Below are 17,178 nucleotides of genomic sequence, written 5' to 3'. Positions count from 1 at the left end.
AGGCCCCTGTGTTGTCACTGTGTTAATGGCAGTCTCTTATACCAGCCTGTAAGTTTCGATGGGGTGGGAGCCTGCTGTGTCTGGTAGGTAGTCATGCTCAGCGGCATTTTCTGAATAAATAAATGCACCCGGTGTGTGTGCACTGGGAAACGAAGCTAGAGAAAAGAAGGCAGGCTTTCTAGCAGCTTCACACTCGTACATTTTGCTTCTTCTCTGTGTTTTCCTTGACCATGTGTTTTATTTCCCTTTTTCTCTTAGAGCTCACCCAAAGTAGGATTGGCTTGCTGGCCATTCTGTCTCACTTTGTACTGAAAGTTAGAATTGATGAGAATCTAAGGACAGAGGAAACGCAAGATGAAAGACAATTGAGTGCAAACTGGTCAAGAGGGTGGGCTTAGGCATTACATTGCCCAGGCGTGAAATTTGGTGGCTGCCATGTACTAGCTGTTTGATCTTGGGCAGGTCACTTGACTTCTCTGTGCTTTAGTTCGCTCATCTGTAAAACAATGATGATAACAATAGGATATACCTTATAAGGGGGCGCCTGGCTGGCTCAGTGGGTTAAAGCCTCTGCTTTTGGCTCAGGACATGATCTCAGGATCCTGGGATCGAGCCCCGCATCGGGCTCTCTGCTCAGCGGGGAGCCTGCTTCCCTCTCTCTCTCTCTCTGCCTGCCTCTCTGCCTGCTTGTGATCTCTGTCAAATAAATAAATAAAATCTTTAAAAAAAAAAAATGGATGTACCTCATAGGGATAGTGTGGGGATTAGGTGGGCCCAAAACCAGGCCCAAAACACTTAGCACATTGCTGGGCACTGCTTAAGTGCTATGTAAGTAATAGCTATTATTATTATTATTATCATCATCGTCATTATTATCATTATCATTTCCCTAAAAAGCAGCAGACATCCTCTTCGGTTAACCATAGCTATTGAAACAGATTTTTAGTCTTTAGAAGCCTCCCAATGTTTTCCATCCAAACCATGCATAGATAATGAGCCTGACGTCTTCATAGAGCTTCATGTTTGTAGCAACTATTTTAAGCTCCCTCATCTACTGTCTCATTTCATTAGATAATAACTGTCATGACAAAGTAATAAAAAGGGTCCTTCACAAGTACTTCTGGTACTGCAGATGCCAAATGCCAGTTACCACAAAATTTATGCCAAGACCTGCAGTCCTTTTCTCATTTAACACTTTGCGATTATTTTCATTTTATGATTAAAATTTTTTTTTTCTGGGCTTTAAGCTCTTGGAGGCCAAATCTTTCTTTTTATACCTCCTACCTAGAGTGCTCTTCATGTATATCTTACCGACATACACATATTTATCACATGAATAATTAGATCCTTTCTCCGTGTATTATAAACACAGAAAATACTGAACAGTGATTTTTAAAAAAAGATTTATTTGTTATTTACTTAAGGGAGAAAGAGAAAGCATATGCAAGTGGGGGGGAGGGGCAGAGGGAGAGGGAAAGCAAGAATCTTAAGCAGGCTCTATACTGAGGATGAATGTGGGGTTCGATCCCAGAACCCTGAGATCAAGACCTGATGCAAAAATCAAGAGCTGGAGGCCTAACCGGCTAAGCCACCCAGGTGTCCCCTGAGTAGTGTATTCTTACCTTTTAGCACAGATGTCTCTGACACATCGCTAGATCCCATCCCATGATTTCATTCTTATTTCCTATGAGGAAGCAATGCCACTAAGGGAGAGTCCACTGGAAGGCGGGTTGGTAGTGACCAAGGCACTTGGCACGCCTCCATCGGTAGACGTGACTGCGGATACTCCCCCATGGGTTTGACACACACGGCGAGGTACTGGACTACATTATTCATCTTTCGTGCCTTACAATGAATGATGTATTTGGTTTTAAAAAGCTTTAGTATTGGGATGCCTGGGTGGCTCAGTGGATTGGGCCTCTGCCTTCAGCTCAGGTCATGATCTTGGAGTCCTGGGATCGAGTCCCGCATCGTGCTCTCTGCTCAGTGGGGAGCCTGTTTCCCCCCCTCTCTGCCTGCCTCTCTGCCTACTTGTGATTTCTCTCTCTGTGTGTCAAATAAATAAAATCTTCTTTAAAAAAAAAAAAGCTTTAGTGTTATTTTCTCCTCCTCCTCCTCTTTTGTTTTATATTTTGGAGCAGTTTATAGAGCATCCTGATATTATCTCATTTAGTCTGTACAATAAGCTTGTATTTTTATTGCTATTTTATGTGCAGAAATCTGAAAGGCGGGAAGAGAAAGGTTTACCTCGTATATGCATGTGCTTTGCATACATGATCTCATTCAGCCTCAAAGCCACCCTTGAGTTAAGCAGTAATATCTGTATTTTACTAACACAAACCCAAGGTTCAGAGATGCTAACAGGTATGTCAGTACAACTGAGATTCAAACTCTAGTTTGTTTGGTTAACAGGGCTATTTTTTCTATAATACCAGTGGTTGAGCGAACCCTATTGGAACCTGCATGTCTACATCTTAGGGCTGAAATTAGTGTTTTTTTCCCCCAACTTTATGAGGTGTAATTGGCAAATAATGTGTACACTGTGAAAGTTACTACAATCAAGGTAATTAAGACATCTTCCACCTCACATGCCATTTGTGTGTGTGTGTGTGTGTGTGTGTGATAAGAACACTTTGGTCTATTCTCTTGGCAAATTTCAAGTATACAATATAGTCTCTGTAACCATAGTCTCCTTATACAATACAGTCTCCTATACAATACAGTCTCCTTAACCTGTGTCCCCCATTCCCCCGTTCCTGACAACTGCCCCTCTTTTCTCTGCTTCTGAGTTCTTGAAGTCACTGTTGCTTCACCTCTAGTGACATTAAGGTCTGGATGTGCACATGATCCTACAGGACATTGGAGGACAGCCTTTTTTTTTTTTTTTTTTTTTTTTTTTTGCCTCATCCTTCCCACAGAGAACTCATACTTTGTGGGCCCAGTCCTCTGTCACTGGTGATAACCACAGAGAGTGCCGACTCTGTCGTGTTGTTCTCTGTCACTGTTCACATGGTCTCAGACCAAGGCAGTGATTCGGGATGGGGCCAAACTCAATTAGCCTTCTGATCATTCTTCCCCTACCCTACTCTTTCTAAAACCAATTCCTCTAGGCAGAATGCCCTAGAAAAACTAAGATCACGAATTTGGCAGTGCAGAGCAACGACGGCCCCAACCTATTCTCTGACTCGCCTTTCAAGGATATTTGTTCCCCAATTCCCCAAACTGACCTGTGTGACAAGCCCTGTGGTGGTGTGAGTGTGCACTACAGAGAATCTGGTGGAAAAGAGTCCGTTTGCTCCTGACAAACAATCTGATCTTCGGGTCCTAATAACCCTGGCTGGAAGGTGGAAACTCCCACGTTCACTTTTGGGTCAGGGTGTCATTGCTCAGTATGCTAAGAGAATTCATTTTCTTTGAGTGTTTTTCCTTTCAAGTCACGTCTTACTGCTGGAGTTTCTCAACGAATTAATAGGTATAGAAATGCAAAGCTCTTTTCTTATTACATTCTATCGATCTGATTGCAGTGTCATTAATTGAAAGGCTAGGGAAATGTGATGGATAGTTCAGCTCAAGATTCTACACGCATTTTGGCCCAGAGCTGTTGGAAAAAAGGTTGTGTGAAGCCGACCGAAAGCAGTCTTTTGGTCTGACATGAATTATTCTTTCTCTGTCAGTCCTTGTAAGAGCATTGGGTCCTAGTGAGATTTACAATGCGAAATTATAAACTGTTTCTACTCTTAAAAGGCAAATCAAAACTCAGAATGCTTATTGTGGAGTTGGAAATCATCCATGTTGTAATTCGCATTTACAGATTACATGTATATGACATCAAAAACAAAACAAAACAAAAAACAGCCCCCAGTTCTGACAGAAACAAATTCTGACCCAAAAATACGGAAGTGGGCATTTTGCTTTTTGTTTCCAGTAATTTCATTTGGAATATCATGATTGTGAAACAGTGTTTTCATTCAGCACCATCACGTCCGCCGGTCTCATTCAAGTGCCGTGTGAAACTTTAGAGAGATGGTGTGTGGTTAGAGGTTGTTTTTTATGACTCTGTATTTGTTTTTTTTTTTTTCTTTCTTTCTTTCTTTTTTTTTTTTTTTTTGGATTGTTTGCCCTACTATCCTTTGGATTTCTCCCATAAATTTAAATTAACTTGAGAATTTTGTATATGTGTAGATATGTGCCCATACATATTTAATAAGTGTACTTAATATGAAAGATTTAAAGGAATGTGTTTAAATATTTTAATCCTCCACATGGGGGAAAAGTTCCTAGGCTTGAACAAGTGCATACTACATTATATTTGATTTGTTCACGAAGGCGGAGGATGTCTCCTTTGCTTTCTGCTTATCCAATTTTTCTGTTGTGTTTATTATTTGAAATATTTGAAGCTTCAGGAGAACTAGAGGAATACTCACACATAAAAGCCCATCTAAAGGATATAAAATATCAGCCATCTCAAACATGTTGTTTGGAGAAGTTTAGAAGTGCAGTGCATGTTACTAATAATACATGTCCCGCTAAATACATGTGTTTTTTAATCCTCAGTCTATGGTATTTGAATTATCTTTATCAAGGTGTGATTTCTTCTCCTGGTTGGGATTCTGGATGTTGGAATTAAGTCATTTGTGGAAAGATGGGAAGTGAACGATTTGCCACAAGGCGTGACCTCATTTCGGGAACATACCTTGACAATAAATGTATTTAATGCTCTCTATGCTCGGAGACAATGGGTTAGGGCTTGGGGTGCTTCTAACCGACCTTTGGCTTGGGAGAAATGTGGGCTGCCTCCTGCAGTCACCAGCTAGTCTCAGAGTGAAAAAGAGAAGCTCACGCTATCAATGAGTGCATAGGCTGCCTTAGCCCTGATATTATGTCTAAAAATAAATCCACAGAGAGGCAGGCATATGCTCGGCGCCTTGGTGTGAAGGAGCTCTCGCCTGTGTGTCTTGCTCTACCCATCTCAATTCTGGAGTGAGGAGTTAAATTATTCCGGAAGCCCTGCCAGTTTTTGATTTGCCATTGTCTCTGCTTCTTCGTTGCCTTTGAATGGGACCCTGGATACAGGGCTTTCAGAGACCAGCCGGTGCTGATGGGGTCCGTGACTTGACGATGGCGCCTGCTCGTTCCCGTTGTGTTCTGTCTGAGGCATGCTTTTCTTTCCTTTTTGGGAGGCAGAGAGCACTGGGCAGAGGTTGTACTTGGCACATGACAACGCCGCTGTCACGGCTATGGCTGTTACTCCCCTCGGCAAGCGCCAAGGAGCAAACAGGACGGTGGGTCACCTCGCCAACTATTTAACACTATTTCCCTTCTCCCTCTCCACCTCGTTAGGATCTTTTTCTTTTTTTTTTTTTTTTTCTTAAGTGACGGGGTCTGTTGGGGGGGGGGGGGTGGGGTTCCTGAGCCTCCGTCTCTACCCCTGCTTTATATTGCTAGGGACCTGGTCTGTCCTCCTTTCTAACACCTCTCTCTGCCCATTGTGAAAGCTTTGCTAGACTCACCGCCCGTCCCTGCGACTCCGTGCTCAGGCTCTGTGGCGGGGGTGCCCTCTTGGAGGGGGGATTTCCAAATAGCTCCGCTGCTGTAGCTCCCTGACAGATGAAAAGGGGTAAAATTATGGCTTGAGCCATTTTGTCTAGGAAGAAAGAAAACAGAAACTGCTCTGTAGAGGGGCAGTCCCCAGAAGAGGAATAAATAGCAGAGGGAAATAAGGTGATACTGTGTTGCAGATCCTTCCACAGCTCGGCTGTAAATGCATGTCTTCAGGTGAGACTTTCTGTCTTGTTTACAGAGTTAGAGAAGGTTGTTAACTTACAGCATGGGTGCCATGTCTTGTCTGGAAAGAGCTTCGATTCTAGCAAGAAGTGCTTGAGGGGAGAAACAGCAGCTTTTCATGCCCCAGAAAAGAGGGAAAAATCACAGAGAACATCAGATCCAGAGTACACCCTTCCCCTTTGAAATATCGGTATTCATAAGTGAGTCAGATCAGCTCTTACTTTTACTTATACCCCCCTCTTTCTGCGTGTGTATTCAAGTTAGCAATATTTGGATGTCCTTGAACACTGTAAGGCAAAGCATTGTTTTTCAAAAGGGTCTTTTTTTTTTTTTGGAGGTTTCTGCAAAATGAGATAAAAGAATACTTTCTGTTGCTTCAGAGTGTTAGCACAGAATGCATCCAAAGAAAGTTACCACAGATAGCTCCAATGTGTGCTGGTACTCAGCAACACATACAATTAAAAAAAAAAAAAAAAGCAAAAACAAAACACCTGCACGCACACTCTAGCAAACCACTCAATGTTAACATCCGAACGTGAATTTAAATCAAAATAATGTTATCTGTTATGGAGGAGAATGAATCTTCATACATGCTTTTCTGTAGCTGAATACTCCCCCCCCTTCTTTTTATCACTATTTTATGAGCTTCTTTCATAAAAGCCATTGCCATGGACAAAGAACTCTACCGTGTACTTAATTTAAGTTATACTTGCAGTTGTTAAAATGGAGCATGGATCAAATATGTCATAAACTCTGATTTGTCCCCAGGTGTTTCCTTTAAGTTCAGCTTAATGCAGTTCGGTGATGCCAAGGGAACATATATACCCAGAGGCACTCCCATCCCTGATTATGCAGGTGGATACATTAGAAGCCTGTAGTATCACATAGATTTGGGAGTGAAACAGAAAAACAAACAAACAAAAAAACCAAAAAAACCAAACCAAACAAAAAAACAACAAGAAACAAAAAACAAAAAAAAACAGCAAAAGGTGCCGATCTTTGTAGCAAGGAAGTTGCGTGATCTAGGTGCTGGAGTATTTGCATGTCTTTCCACCTTTGTTCCTTCAGAGGCGTTGAGGGTCTCAGCTATTGCTGACTAATTGACAGTTGTAGTAACTGCTGTAGGCTCCTTAGATTAGAAGTGCATGCGGACGTGGCTCTTGATTCAAGCACTAAGGAATGCACACTCTCACTTACTTACAGGCAGAAAGTCTTCATACTAATGGAGGTGTGATGGAGCTAGCAGGACATAAAACAGGAGAGAGAGAGAGAGATGGCTGACAGCAAGTATGCCGCTGCAAATAGTTCTAAAATGCGTTTGCAAAATGCAGAAGCCTCAGCACCATCCAACAATTCAGACACCCTTTTTATTTCTTCTCTGCGGGACGCCTCCATCCAGACTATTCGCAAAAACACGGAAAAGGTGAGAGCCCTGCCATCTTAGCTCAGAATTCATCTGATTTCCTTTTTTCCCCCCTGCCTTGTATTCCTCAGTCCATTGTCCATGCATCCGATGGCAGCCGTCCGTGCTCTTGAATGCGAGTGTCACAGCAGGAGCAGAAAGAGGGTTGAGGGAAGGCATGGTCAAAGCCACGGTCAGCTACTGTTTCTTCGCTTTCACTGATCTGCTTTTTTTTTTTTTTTTTTTTCCCCTTTCCTGAGGCTTTCCCTTATTAGTGGCCTCTGTCCAGGAGGAGGGAGAAAATTGCAAGAGTTCACAGAGTAGTAGAGTGAAGCCATTTTTATTGCCCGCTGTTTGATAAACAGCTCAGCGATCCAGTCCACGAAATTAGGAGATAAAGCAAGAGTGGAAGGGCTCTGGTGGGAGTGTGAGGGGGGTGGTCTGGGGAGACTGCTCCAGACTAGATGCCAAAGGCAGTTTCTTTGCAAGGACTTCTGCGGGGGGCGTATTTGTTTTCTGCTGCATTTTTGGTTTTAAAAAATCATGAGAAAAGTCCTATTCATCTGTCAGGCTTTCCATTTGTTTATTTTTGTTCAGTTCAACAACGAGATGGAAAAATTTAAGCAAGGCCAGATCTGCTGTTTGTGATTTGCTCAAATGTTAGAATTGGTTCAGCCTGAAATCGGTGATTGTCTTTTTCAGATCATTTAAGCTTGCATGTGAAATGTGTGTGGTAACTTTCCAATGTACATTACAAAAAAAAAAAAATAAGATGCTTTTGACCATCATTGGTATGGTTATAAATCTTAGGATTATGTTATTTTGCACCTTAACCAGAGAGCTGTTCTTTTGGGCAACATTTATGCAAAAGTGATTTTCTGCTCTGAGCAGGCCAACTCCTCTGATAACTCCTAAACTTTTCAAAGGTTACAAAGGCACATGCTCAAATAGATTTTTAGGCAAGTATTTCAAATGGCCATTTGGCGTAAGCATGAAAATGCTAGGAATTCTTTCCAGCAACTTTAACTTCATGTAATGTCTATTTCTTCAACTGAATAAAAGTGATTAGATTCAACATAGAACCAGAAAGCATATTTAAATTTGAATTCCGTATTCAAGCAATTTTGCCAAAAAACAAACAAACTTGCAAATTTTATAAACTTAGTTGCAGTGTAGAAAAACCATGTCTGTAATTGATTCCCCATAGTTTTCTTCTTTCTAAATATTGTACTATCTGTACTTACGTAGAAAATTATTCCAAATTGATCACCCCCCCCCCACTTAAGCCATCTAACTTCTCACATGAGTCTGGGACGCTTCACTATTATCAGAAGTTGCTAACATTCAGCATTTCAATCCTAAAATGTATTTTAAGCAGAGGAAGAAAATGTTTCTTTTTAGGAACCATTCCATGTTCTAATGCATGCTGGTGGATTGATGGTCAATATGAGCTCATAATTTCTTTCTTTTCCAAATAACAGGTGTAGTCTGTCTGTGAAAGTGGGGGAGAATAACTTTTGGGCTCCCTAAGAAAACACCTTAAATAAGAAGTCTGAGGATCCCTATATATTAGCAGCTACTTGGGTACCCTGCAAATAAATCTGCCCCCCTTTTCTGTTCTCACTGCCCTGATTTAGGGGACTTGAGCCCAGCCACACTGCCTCTTTCTTTTGTGAAGGAACATTTTGAAATGTCCATAGAAAGCAAACTTCTCGAAGAAATGCAGAACAGGGCATGGTTTGAATGCAAGTCTGAATTTAATTGCGGCCACCCTGGTAGCGCACTGTTTAATTTCCAACACACATCTACATGATCCTTACAGCAACTCGGGGCCAGGAATTGTGAGCAAGGAAAATTTATCTGTGATAAAGTTACATATCTTTTGCCAAGGAACAGTCACTTGGGATTGATTCAAAAGTCAAATTTAAATAAATGTTTCCAAAGCCTTTGTGTATGAGAAAGTTGGTCTTCAGAGTGTTTTGAGCTGAGAGGGACGGAGATCCCCAGCTTCTGACCAATCTGCTGGGGCAAAATGTGAAGTGAGGGGCACATGGCTGCTCTATCACAAGGCCAGCTAGGATTTCCACTTGAAAATGCCGAAGACAAAGAGGTTAATGAAAAGCTCAGGGTCTCTAGGAGGGAAGTGTTGTAAACAAGTCCCTTCAGCCCTCCAAACAGTGGTTCTCCAAGGAGCCGGAAGGAACGCTTCGTCCCCTGGGAGAACAGACTTGGAGAGAACCCCATCTTTCAGCCCATGCCCCCCTGCAGATATTTAATTTCTGTTGGATCAACTTGAAAGGAACAACTGCTCTTGTGGCCAAGGTCAATCCCCAGATATTTTAAAGGCACAAGTTCAAGTTCAACCATTAATCCAAATATTTTACACAATTGCCGAGAGTTGTTCCAGTAGATCCAAAACTTGCAAAATCTTACAGAAGACCTAACCTCGACATTTCTGAAAAAATGAAAACTCCATCTTTATTATTTTATATTTTGAATGCAATGTGGTTAAAATATTATTTGTGCCTTTTATCTTCTGGGCCTTAACAATACAAATCTTAAAAAAACAAACAAACAAACAAAAAAAAAACCAAAGGGAAGAATAGTATCTTTTGGCGTTTTGGAAGAACACCTTACCATAAATCAAGCAAAAGATCACATAGATGTGTGTGTAAATGATAAAAGAAGTTGTAGCTCTTCTACTTCTATTTGTCCGTAGACCCTTTGGCTGACTTAATATAACCATTAAAATGATAGGGGATAGCCCAAGGTGCTAAACCATGTTCAATCCACTCATTAATTCCAAACATCTTAATTCAACTGAAAACCTTTTTTTTTTTTTTTTTCTTTCCCCAAAAGCCTTACATTCGTGGAGACTCTACAGCTAAGTTGCAGACACACTTCTCAGGGTCACCACCTTTTAAACTCTTCAGGATTTCTTTTTTCTCTTCTAAATTTAGAGGACAGTTGTGCTAACCCTTTATGAATGAATAGCACACCTCCTTCTACCTAACTGGATGAGGCCTTCAGAGATCAAATTGCTCATTTAACTTCCTTTGTGACATAGGACTCTAAGTGCTCATAAGAAGTGTAGAACATAATAGCAAGATGAAGACTATTCTACCATGCTAATCAACCAGCATGACAAACTGCTCTTGTTGCATTTTGGGAAGTAACTAGAAAGCTCCTAATGGTTTGTTACATTAGCCAAGAGGTGGCATTTGGATACGATGTTTTTTGTTCAGGAGTTGGGTTTAAAAATAAGCAAATGTGGAGAATGAGGATGCCATTGACAAAGGATGCTTTGACCGAACTCTGTTTTCTCCCCGGATTTATTTTTTTGGGGTGGGAAGGAGGTGTGTACTATTTCATTTATGTAGACTTGCTAGGCTAACTGCAGATGTTTGGGATTTCCTTGAAAAATAATTATATTATTTTGACAGTTGACATTTTAAGCACAGCGTAAGAATCCTAAGAATATTCTAGAAGTTATGTGGCAATCCAGGGCTTTTCCCCGCCCCTCTCCCACATTCATTTAATGTGAAGTTCTATGCAAAAGAAACACTGATGATGTGGAGAAAAGTTCCTCCTCTACCCACTTCTCTGAGAGCAGATCTGGAAGGATGAGAAAAGAATATGTAATATTATCTACACACCTATCCATGAAAATGCAATCCATAAAGTGCTTACTCCAGGACTATTGCTTGAAAGTTTGTGGGAGGGTATTAAAAGGGATGTCTCAGATTAGCCATCCTTCAGTTAGTGATATTGTAAGGGCTCTCTAACATTCTTCAATCCCTTTTACAAATCCCTGTCCCTTTGGGCCCTCTCATCTTTCCCTCTTCAACTCCAGCGACTGGCAAGGTAAGACTAAAATAAAGCCTGACAGGAAACACCAGTGCCATTTGCCCAGTGAAACCAGGTCATTCAAGCATCCAAGAATGCATAGAATAAATGTAATTTATTTGCATTGTTTAACCTCTTAAAGGAAAACACTTACTGTCCTTGTTGCAAAACATTTGTCCCCCCAAATGCTCAAGTCTTTTGATCATCACAATCTCATTTGTCTTCATACTCTCGAAAGGAGTGTCTTTTCTCCCCCTGACATGCATAAGGGGATACTGAGGACCAGAGAGAGTTTGGGCTTGCCCAGTGCTGGGAAACCCATGGTGCTCGATCAATGGACCAAAGTGAAGATCTAAGCTTTCTTGTTCAGCTCCTTGTGCCAATGTTCATCAGTTTGCATGGTTGCTCTTGACATCTCAGAACAACTCTGGGCTGGTTAGTAGGATCCTAGCCTTCCCTTAAAAACTGACATTTGAAGAGGAAAGTTGTTTCAATAGGATGCACTTTGCTGGTTTCCGGGACCTATTCTCTGGTAATGAGAATCAATCTTTCTGCACATTGGAGACATTTAAGATAGTTTTGAACTTTCCTTTCTTTTCATATAAAGCATTAACAAAGCAGAACATGCAGACATTAGGATAGATGATATTAGAAGCATTGAATCTTCTCAAAATGGTTTCCACCCACCTCCCCCTACTACTTGCTCATCTGGGAAATTACCTTAAATGGCAACTCAGTGTGGTGATCATCACTGGGGCCCATCCTTCCCTGATGAGGACTAGTTATTTTGGATATCCCACATCACTTCATTTTATACCAATGAAATTTGGTGGAATGGATAATCAGTTAGAATCACTCAAGTCCAGACTCATCTTTTTTCTGGTATCAGATTTTGTAAGATGAATCTGAACCAGGGCCTCTCAATTCTTGACTTCATTTCATTCTTCTTGATGGAGCCTTAAAATACTGCATTACGCCTAATCACACAAATGACCTCACTGTAGAAAGACAATCATCTATCCTTGATCATAGAAATTGAGAGTAATCCTGACTCTGGGGACTTTTAAATAAAATCATACAATGTGAATTCAAATTCACCAATATCCCTCTACCTTTTATCTTAAATAAGAAGGCAGGGTCATTATTTTTTTTGCCTCTGAGTAATTTCACATACAAACCTATCTGGAAAGAAACTTCTATTTTCATGGCAACCATGCTTTCTGTCTCTCCTCCCAGTCTGTGTGCTATGACCAATGTTGAACTCGTTCTTTTTACTTAACTCTAGTTAGTGCTACTTTCCAACTTCTAGGAAAATAGTTTCTTGGGGGTTGCTCACTAGCTAACAGTGTTTTATATAATGGTTTCAGTTGATTGTGCCTAAGCTTTCAAAATGTTGGGCAATTTATAAACTCTAAAAGGGTATTTGTGTTATTTTACTTAAATATGGAGAAAAAGAGAGACTTTATCAGGTTTATGCTTTTTAAAAACATGGTAATTATTATTACTGTGTAAAGGAAAACATAGCACACATTGTTTTCAAAGCTTTTAATAATAAGTTGCGATAGAGTGTATGCCCATAAATATCCTGATATTTTGGTGTCATCTTTAAAAACAAAATTTCAAATATTTCAAAATTTCAAAACTCTTCACTTGTGGCTAAAGTAATGTTAAAAGTTTTCATTATCCAGTAGGCCTATGTATTATGAACACATTAACCAGTGATCCAAACCTCAGCTTTGAACTTGTCACATAAGTAGGCATTCCTTTTAATTTTCCTGAGAATTTTATTTCCGTGTCCCCTCCATTCTTTTTTCTTTTCTACTTGTGGACAAGGTTAATATGACACATGCCAATCTGGTGAATATATTGGGACAACTGGAGAGGAGCAAAATGCCTGGTATTTGACTGGAAAAATAAGCTAGAAATTAGAACAATGACAGATCCTTGTTTTTGGTGACTTGACTTGAAATACCAGGGAGGACCATGGCTAGGATTGGGGTGATGGCCTGAAAGACTCAATCTGTCCTTGCCTGGAAACACAACTGAGAAGGGCACTGAATCCTCTCCACTTATTCTGGAACATTCCATATGACTATGTCAATTGATAAATATTTGCTGAATGCTTGCTCTCAGTCCAAGGCTGGAAGTGTCAAAATGTAAGAGTGGTAAAAGATACAGTGAAGATCCCTGCAAAGAAACAACAGTGCATTCAGTTTAGTTGTTCTAGAACATTGGCTAGTAGCGCTATTTGTCAGACACTGTGCCATATGCCACGGGTAAGAAAGAGGGAAAAATTATGGTTCATACCCCTAATGAAGTTACAGTCTTAGTTAAGGACATGGACTGTTTAACAGATAATTTTGGTACAAAGTGGTATATGCAGTGTGCTGTGGTGAAGCAAGGCATTGCCATTTCTTAGAGCTGGGGAAGGCTGACTAGGGGATGATGTCTAATTTGAATTTTGACCAAAGATTTATTTATTTAGTGGCCACTAAAATTCTGCACCCTTGGTTGGTGCTAGGGATTCAAAGAAAGATAAGATGGCATCTATCTTTGAGGAGATCATGTTAATTTAGTAGAATTTGGTAGATAAATGGGTCAGGAAACTCAACACGTACTTACATACACACACACACACAGAGTGCAGTAGGGTGTTTCCTCTTCTCTCGGGTAGATTCCCCAGGCTGGGGAATGCTGGGTTGACCCCCTTCATATGGACTTGCCTCTCACTTAGGAACCCCCCTTCGCCCTATTCTGGGACTCCTGGTGCTGTGCTCACACTTGCTGTAACAGAGTTAAACAATTATGTAGGAGATCAAAAGAAAGACCTCTAACCTTTTGGAGGGAGTCAAGGAAGTTAGCCTACCCAAACTGTTGGTCAGTGGATTAACACTGTGAACAGAATGATATGAAGGTCTAGAGGAGGGAACAGCTAATTCTGCCTGGAAAGGGAAAGGACTTGGGGTAGACTTCATGGAGGAGGTGGCATTGGTTTGAGCATTGAGAGTTAAGTGGCATTTTTTCAGGTAATATTAATGAGATTAGAACAGAAGGGAATTCCAAGGTAAAATGTGAATCAGGGAAGGGGTTATGAAAGGTTATGGTGTGTCTATGACAACAAGGTCTGGTTTGTTTGTCTGGAACCTACTGGGCATGGAAGAAATTGGAGGAAATCAGGTCAGGAAGGTGGCCTGGAGCCATGTGAAAGCCAGGTTAAAGAATCTGTTGTTTGTTCCTGAAAGGCAGTGAGGAACTGTTATTACTGGAAATTTTGAAAAGTAATTTGGTCAGTAGAGGGAGAAAGGATTGGAAAGGAGGAAGTTTAACATGATGGTGCTCAACAGTGATGGGCAGTATATCAGAATAATCTGGGAAGCTTTTGCAAAATACACAGGCTTTTTCTCTCCCTAGTCTTCTGTTTCTTCCCTCACCTCAACCAAGTTTCTGCTCTGATACAGGGTGATGGGAAGGTTAATAAGGATATTTTGAAAAACTTGCTAGATGATACTAAGACATCCTGCCCTCCGCCATTGCATTAACCTTGTCAAGAGATGCTCATGGAGATGAGAGAGGATGATCAGAGCAATACACATACATTGGAATTAATAGGATGGACTGGAGGTGGGTATGTTGGAAAGGAAACATGATAAAAACCTGAGTATTTAGTATAAACAATTGAGAAACCATGAACTGAATGAACCCAAGGAGAGGAGTGGCATCTTTGGAGAAGATCATGGGTTCAACTTGATACCTGTAGAATCTGAGGTCCCTGTGGGCAGAAGAAGCTAGAGTTCAAAAAAGCTTACAACCATTCATACCTGACTCAATTATGAAACAATAAGAAATACCATTTAATGTTTTAAAAAGGCAACAAAAACCCAGAGACAGAGAGATCTATATTGGCTGGAACAGATGGATAAGTCTTCATGGAGAAGTAGAACTTGAATTGCATCTCAAACCATTAATAGAAAATTCAACTTTAAGAAAGGAAATTAAAAATGAAGAACATTTGCAAAAAAAAGTATGGGAGGGAGAAAGAAAAATGCTGTTTCAAGAGGATAGAAAAGTAATATAAATAGCTTAATAATAAAACTTAATATACTCTCATTTATTTCTCACTCGTAGCTGGAGCCATTATTATTTGCAATTTATAGATGAAGAAATAGGTTTGGAGAGGTTAAACAAATGACCCAGATGGTTACAGGGAAAACTGTGCCTTGACTGTGGAGCCTTTAAATCTAGAGTCTTGTTCCTATCCATTAGGCTATGTGTCCTTAAAGTCAGGGTTCATTTCATACATATTCTTAAATACCTCCTGGCTAGCATGTAGCCTGAAAATAGAGTAGACCCTCAATAACTATTTACTAAATTAAACTTCTCAAATTTTTGTGCATTGATTTAATTATTCACAATCTATACTTAAGGCTAAACATGGAACGTAACATTGTAGGACCAGAAAATACCGTGGTGATTTTCTAACTCAATCAGCTCACATTATAAGGGAGCAAGTTAAATCTCGGGAGAGGAAGTAACTTACCTAGAATTTCACATCCATGTCCCATCTCATATCATAAAATCTCACATCTCCTATCAGCGGAGTGAATCAGGACCTCCAGTCCACTCTTTCTTCAACTTGGGCTTATCTCGCATACCATTGAACCCAAGAGTCATAAGCTCAAAGTGTGAGGCTATCCTCCCTTCTCTGAGCTCTACAGAGTTAGGTGGAAATGAGACATGTGGATAGGATATAGAAGGTTATTTGATAGGTAAGATCTTTGACTATCTTTTTATCATCCAGTCTAATCATTGTATTTAATGCCTTGAATAAGAGAAGGATGACACAAGATTCAGATATGGGATTTAGTGAGCAATTCATTTGAGAAAAGAACAGCAAGTAAAAGGTTAAGGAAGGTAGTAAATGTTTCAATGTGTTGTGATAGAATGTTATGGTGACACCTTTGTTCTGCTGTTTTTTAAATGGAAAAACATAGTCTCACCTGCCCAAAACAGATACGGAGCAATATAGTTCTCCAGGCTGGAGAACTAACAAGGGAGTGGTGTGAGCCATGGCGGAAAGGGTCCAGGGCTGGGATCCAGGGCTTCTGAGGGCACTAGCGGGCAGTGAGATTTGGGGGTTCTCCCAGATTCCTCATCTGTAAATGAGAAGGTTAGATTAGATTTGTCTAGCTTTTGTTTGTCACTTACCCCTTCTCAACTAAAGCCCTGCCCAAAAGCTGAGGAGCGCCTTCTTCTCAGCAAGGGAAGTGTAGAAATAACTCGAGCCTGCTCTGCACTACCATGGGTATTGGTTCTTAAGGGTGAGCAGAGTCTCTGGAGCCGTGTGAACATTGAGTGACAGACTCCTTGCTCAGCCAACACCACGAGGGTCCAGATGGCTTCTCTGTCCCATCAGCCTGATCTTCTGGGCCCATCCCCATCAGCCTGTGCTCCTGGCTGGATCTGCTCTGGCCTTCTGTGCTTTACCCCAACTCTACATTCTTGATGATGACCATTCGTTGATTTCACTCTTCATCTGTGTATCCCATCCTGCCTCTCACGTTATATCCCTTTGATTTTTTAGTACATTTTTTTCTTTTGAAATTTTTGTTTTTAATTAACATATCACGAATCTGACCTGAGTATACAGTTCTATGAATTCCGACACAGCCATAAATTCATGTAATCATCACCAAAAGCAAGATCCAGAACGTTTCATCAACTCCAAAACATTCTTTCATGTTATTCCTTTGCCGTCATACCCTGCCCTCACCCCTGGTCCCTGACAATGCTGAGATGTTGAAAATCTTGTGTAAATGTCATCATGCAAATGGAATTTTTGAGAATGGCTTCATTCCCTCAACATAATGTCTTTGGGGGCTCATCCACAATACTGTATGTATCCATAATATACTTTTTTTTTTTTTTTTTAATGCTGAGTGGTTTTCTGTTGTATGGATACACCACATTTGGTTTCTACATTCAGTGGTAGTAGGACATTTGGATCATTCCCAGTTTGGGATGATGACGAGCAGAGCTGCCATAAATATCTCCGTATGAGTGTTTGCATGAGCCTAAGTTTCCTCTTCTCCAGGGTAGATTCCCCAGGCTGGGGAATGCTGGGTTGACCCTCTTCATATGGATTTGTC

General features: G+C 40.7%; 1 pseudogene; it reads left to right on the top strand.

Annotated features, from left to right (window-relative positions):
- Positions 1–17,178, top strand: part of LOC116874226 — a 110,834-nt pseudogene that overhangs the window by 37,728 nt on the left and 55,928 nt on the right.

This window comes from Lontra canadensis, unplaced genomic scaffold (assembly GCF_010015895.1).
Source record: "Lontra canadensis isolate GAN:19392208 unplaced genomic scaffold, GSC_riverotter_1.0 scaffold36, whole genome shotgun sequence".
NCBI lineage: Eukaryota > Metazoa > Chordata > Mammalia > Carnivora > Mustelidae > Lontra > Lontra canadensis.
The sequence above is the reverse complement of the archived record's forward strand: the minus strand, read 5'-3'. Positions and strand labels throughout refer to the sequence as shown.